Raw genomic sequence first — 6454 nt, 5'->3', positions numbered from 1 at the left:
AAGAAAATCAGCAATATTTTATTCAAAAGTCATAAAATTCTATTTCACCAGTTCTGTCTCATGTACTTAATATATCTTCTGTTGTGGTTCAACCTTTCTGATTAAATTATGGGATATAATATTCAAATCCAGACTTATCTCTAATTAAGTTGGCCATTTCCTTAGTTTTTGAATTCTTATATTCTTATTTCTGTGTGTCTGTATTTACTTTTCCTGATATAGCACAACCTTGAGAATTTCTTGGAGATCTAGTCTGGTGCTGGTAAATTCTTTCAGGTTTTGTTTATCTGAGAATGTTCTTGTCTTTTCTTCCCACATGAAAGATAATCTTGCCGGGTACAGTATTCTTGGTTGAAATTGCTTTTCCCTTAACACTTTGAATATATTTTTCCATTCTTTCCTCGCTCGCATTGTTTCTGGTGAGAGGTCCACTGTTACTTTGATGGGATATCTTTTATAGGTAATTTATTGTTTCTCTCTTGCCAATCTTAGTATCTTGTCTTTGTCTATGGTTTTGGTTAGTCTGACTATAATGTGTCTCAGAGAACATCTTTTGGGGCTGGTTCTATTTGGTGTCGTTTGTATTTCTTAGGACTGGTTCTTTGAGTTCCTCTCTAAGTTTGGAAAATTTTCTTGCAGGATTTAATGGAATAGTTTATCAATGCCCTTATGAGTCTCTTCCCCTTCTGGGATACCAATTATTTCGAAGTTTGGATGATAGTTAGTATTTCTCGTATATTATTCTCATTTTTTTGGCAATTTTCTCATTTTTCGTGGTGGATATTTCTAGGCCAGCAATTCTATCTTCTATGTCTGAAATTTGACTTTCTGTATGATCTAGTCTAGTTTTAATACTTTCAAGGAAGATTTTGACTTCAGCTCTAACAGGTCAATTTGATTCTTTTTTAGAAGGTGTATTTTCTCTTTTAGATCTTTCAATAATTTCCTCAACTCCTGGATCTTGCCAGCTCCTTTCTCCTGCCTCTTTTGCAGTTCATTGTCTCCCTTCCTCTATCTCTGTTAGCTTTATTATTATGAGTATTCTAAATTCTTTACCAATAATTTCCATTGAACTGTCTGTGGATGAAGAGGAGTTATTCTTTCCCTTTGGAGGAGAGATGTTTTCTTGTTTTCCCATATTTTTTGTGACCCTGTAATGATTTCTAATCATGTAATAAATGGTGCATTTCTTTCTAATTCTTGAAGTTCAATCAGAGTGTTCAGGAGCGTGCAAAAGGAGATGATCTGGAATCTCTTTATCCCTTTATGCAGCAGATTCAGTGGGTATTGAGGAATATGTTAACCTTGATCGTATTTGGATGTTTAACTATGGATCCCTTAGATTCATCTAGAAACACAGTGAATGGGCATTAAGGAACAAAGTGATGAGATAAAAGAAAAAGAATAAGAAAACAGAGAGAGACAGAGAGAGAGAGAGAAGCAAAGAAAGAGAGAGAAAAAGAAGAAAAAAATAAATAAAACCAGAAAATTTATTCTTTAAATAAAAGCAAAAAATAAAAAAAAGACTATTTCTCAGCAGCAATGAAGGAGTTTTCTTCTGAAGGCCTGCCCCTTGCCTCTCCTAGAGGGGAGGGGGAAAGGGGATTATTAGCAAAGTAGAGGAGGGGCTGAAAGCCAAGAGAATATTTTACCTTAAAAAAATTTAAAAAGGAAAAATTACAAAAAAAAAATGAGAAGACAGAGAGGCAGAGAGAGACAGAGCAAGAAATATCTACATTTCTCTTTTTTCTTTGAAATGACTAGTTCTCAGCAGCAATGGCGGAGTCTTCTTCTGAAGGCCTCCCAGTTTATAGTTTTTATATTTACATTTTAATTCAATTTTTCCAAGAATGGTCTGAAACACCCTCATATTATTGCCTTTATTTTGAACATCTGCTTATTAAAGCCCCCAAAAAGTGTCAAAACAGATTTAAATCTAGATTTTTTAATATTTTTACTATGCCATGGCATAGTAATATTTTTACTATGCTATGGCAATGAAATACTGTGGCCAACTTTCTGTCAAATTACTTCTTAAAGATTTGTACACTACCAGAAGAGAAGAGTTGTTTTTTCTGTTGGCTTCTTTAAATCATCACTTCACCTCAAAATCTTGTGTTTTAAATAAGCTATCTTCTTTTATGTTGTTAAATTATAAGCAATGAATAATATTGAATTAATAAATGAACTTTAGAATGTTAAATGCTTATATCTGGTTTTAACAAAGAAATTAAATTTAGAATCAGAAAATAATTATAAGTGCATAAATGAAGTTAAAATTTCCTTCCTATTTTTTGCCTTTCTTTAACTGTAATATATACTCTCCAAAGATATTATAATAAAAAACATGCGCAATGGAAAAAAATATTATTTTTGTAGCTTTTTGTAAAGAGAAAGCAGTGAAATAAAACAAAGAAAATAGTAGACAAACTAATCCAAGGAAGTGGGATATTTTTTTCTCAGAGTTTAGAGTGGTAGAAAACATAAGTGAGATTAGCAAAAAAACTTGTTACTTTCTGTCATTCAATGTAAAATCTACTAAAATGTCAAAAAAGAAATATACTCAGAATCAATTTATCCTTCCACACCAAAGGGTACATAGTAATGAAAAATCAGTTTCAGACTCAGAAATATAATAAATGAATACTACATTGAATAAAATTAGAGTTAAAAAGGAAATTCTTAATCTTTTTTTCATAGCCAACTTTATAAAGTGGATCAAGATGAGTTATCCAGTATATACAAGGAATGAGACCTTGGATAAAGCTGCTACTATATTTTTGGTATGTTACAACTAACAAAGCCTATGAATTCATTCAGTCAAACAATGGTCCTAGTTAGTAAAAAATTACTGTTAAATTATTTGACAAAGTTGAATATTATTTTGATTGGATTGACTAGTTCATGCAACATTTTGCGGCAACCCCCTGTAGTTAAAGCACTGTGACAAATAAAGATATAGTTGTATTATGCTCCATGAACACTATACTACACCTTGATTACTAGACTCAGTACTAGGTGTCTCCATTATATGTTTGGTTCTATTTAAACTTCAGCATTCATGTAATTTTGTGCCATTTAAAAAACAGTATATTTGACTTGATCTTTAGTTTATTTTATTTAACATTACATATGGAGGTGTAAAAGAAGTACACTATTTAAAAATTTACATTTAATGGGATCACCAGTTAGCGTAATGACTATATCACTGGACTCCCATGTAGTGAACCACAGTTCGAGTCCTGGACCCGGTGGTTTGAACTCACTCCGGGCGCGTGTGCATGCGTGCCCAAGATCCCGAGAGGAGAATGGAGGAGAAGGGATTGCGGCATGGCCATCCCCCCCTGGGGGGTGATTTCTCGCTTTCTGTCTCTCTGTCTCTCTCTGTCTGTCTGGTGAGTGCATGCGCCCTATAGCAAAAACCTCTCCAAAAAAAGAAAAAAAATACATTTAATCATTGTATATCTTTTCAGAGTACAATATGTCTTTTCAAAGCATTCACACAGTGCATGTCAATCAAGTCAAAGATATAACAATATACATCATCCTAAATAATAACTTTACATTATTATGTCTATTAAATGTTTTAAACTTAGTCTCTGCCTCCCATTTCTCCATTGTCAACCCCTCCTATACAGTCTTTGGTATTTACACTTGCCATCCCTCTTATTATAACTTCCAGTCTTTCACTTTCTGTCACAAAGTACAGACATTAATAATACATGGAGTGAGGGCATACAATGTCTGTCTTTTATATTCTGGCTTGGTTTATTAGAATTAAATCCATATTTATTCACTTTGTATCAAATGACAGGATCTCATGTTATTTTATGGATGAGTAGTATTCCATAGTGTATGTGCCACATTTTTTTCAATCCAGACACTGCCTCTTGGGCATTTAGGCTACTCTGTCTTAGCAATTACAAATGTTGCAATAAAAACAGATGTGCAAGTATCTTACTAATTGAGTATTTTTCTATCCTTTGAGTGAATATGCAGAAGTGTTATTACTAAATCATGTGGTAGATCTATTTTAAGGTTTTTGAGGAATCCTCCATATTGTTTCTCACAATGCCTGTACTAAAATGTGTGCCCTCCAAAAATGTAGAAGTGTCCCCTTGTTACCACAGCCATGCCAGCACTTGTTATTCTTTACTTTTTAAATCATAGTCATCCTGACTGAGGTCAAGTGACATCTCATTATGCTTTTGATTTGCATTTGCCTCATAATAAGATCTGTTACATGCTTAGAAAAGCCGTAGCATCACTGGGTTGATTTCATTTTTGGTTCTTAAATCTCAGTTGCTCATATGTTCTATTACTTTGTGATGATATCAACTATGGGAACATTATTTAATTTTTTAAAATATTGAATTTGTCATCTTTTGACAGAATTTTTGAGATATTTTTTATAAGCTAAAAAAATTCTTCACCTTAATTTTCAAACACTTCCATGAACCTTTCATATAAAGTGAAAATAAATAGAATCTCTTCTCCATTCTTCTCTCAAGATTTTTAGGCACATACACACTTACACTTGGTGTGATTTTTCAAATCACCAGGTCTGGGACTCGAACCATGTGGGAGCCCGGGACCTTAACCCAACCACCTACTATCCCCTTCTTGGTTAATTTTAAAAAGTAGCTTTTTGGGGACCAGCCGTTGGCATAATGGCTATGTTGCTGGACTCCCATGTAGTCAACCATGGTTCGAGTCTCATTCCCAGTGGCTTGAACTCACACTGGGCACATGTGCATGTGTACCCAGGATGCCGAGAGGAGAATGGAGGAGAAGGGATTGTGGAGTGGCCATCCTCCCTGGGGAGTGATTTCTCGCTTTCTGTCTCTCTGTCTCTCTCTGTATTTCTTCTAGGTGCATGTACTCTATAGCAAAAAACTCTCAAATTATATTAGATGGGAAACTTTTTTGAAATTATATTAGATGTAAAAATTTTTGAATGTTATTATATAGTCAAACATGTTGTCAACTCAGTGCTAGTCTCCTCATAAACACTTACAAATTAGAAAGTAATCTTCTGGTCTGTGGATTAAAACTTTTTAAAAACAGCAGACTAGATGACCTCCAATGTTCTCCTTATATTGATTATCTCTGATTAAATTTCCAGAGATTGAAAGGGAAAGGTTGAAGTTGTTATTACAATGATAAAAACTTGATGTAAATGAATTTATCAGATTGGTTTTCTTCTTAAGGAAGGCCTGGCCAACATAAAACCCTTTACCTTTGACTCTACACCTCAGCAAAGAGAAGAAACAGGTGCACAGAATATTTAAGTTAAACCCATTTTGCCTAAAAATCTTGCTATGATTGATTTTATTATGTGTTTTTCTCCAATTTTCTAAGTTTGAATTTCTCTGTAATTTTTTTTCTACCTTACTATATCAATTTTTTAAAATAATTATCCAATTGGAAGGCACCAACAGAAAAGAGGTCAATATTGCTAGTGAGCGAATTATTTTGTGCATTTTTTCCACAAAGAATCATTTCATTTAACTTTATTGATTTACTTACGATTTTGTGCATTTAAAGGAATCACTTTGGAAATTGTTATTTGCAGTACCAGAGTCTTACAAGTGTTATTTTACCATTACTACTTAAAATCTTAGGTGCTTGTTTGGCAGTATACTCTGTTGCATGAAATTAGTGCTGGTCAGATTATAGCAATTTCCCAGATAGAGTCTTATCAATGCTCTACATGTAATGATTGAGAATTTCATACCTGGAAAAAATACTTTAATCTTATTAAATTATTAGTTTTTGTATAGAGTGACACAAAGTTTTAAAAACCTAATAAATGTATGTATTGTTTATCTATAACAATTTGATTAAACATACAAAGGAAAAATTTTTACTGTTTTTGGTGCTTAAATATCATTTCAGCAACACATTTCTCCTAATCACTGTGCATAAAATTTAAAATCTAAGATTATGTGACAAATTTATGATACTGAGACAACTCCATTTATTAGAAGTTCAATTTACTTTTCCTTTCTAAAAGATGACACAAAATATCTTTACATTAGTGTCAATTGAAAATATTCTAAAAATAGTTTATATGAAGTAATAATGCAAAATATGTTAAATGCTTCTCATTTGAAAATTATTTTTAACACACTTAAACAGTTTTAAGGCTATCTTCACTAAATAATCCTTTGAAAATAGTGGACATTAAGTGAATTCAGTTTGATTCAAAATATTTTATTTAATGCTGCTATTTGAACATATAAAAATGTACCAGCATCAAAAAAACTCCTGTGTTGGGAACCAGCAGTTAGTGTAATGGCTATGTCGCTGAACTCCCATGTAGTCGACTGCGGTTTGCATCCCAGACCCAGTGGCTTAAAACTTACACCAGGTACGTGTGCGTGCGTGCCCAAGATCCTGAGAGGAGAATGGAGGAGAAGGGATTGTGGCGCGACCATCCCCCCTGGGGGGG

This window comes from Tupaia chinensis, unplaced genomic scaffold, assembly GCF_000334495.1.
Source record: "Tupaia chinensis unplaced genomic scaffold, TupChi_1.0 Scaffold143663_1, whole genome shotgun sequence".
In the NCBI taxonomy this organism is placed as follows: Eukaryota; Metazoa; Chordata; class Mammalia; order Scandentia; family Tupaiidae; genus Tupaia; species Tupaia belangeri.
Note: the sequence above shows the minus strand (reverse complement) of the source record.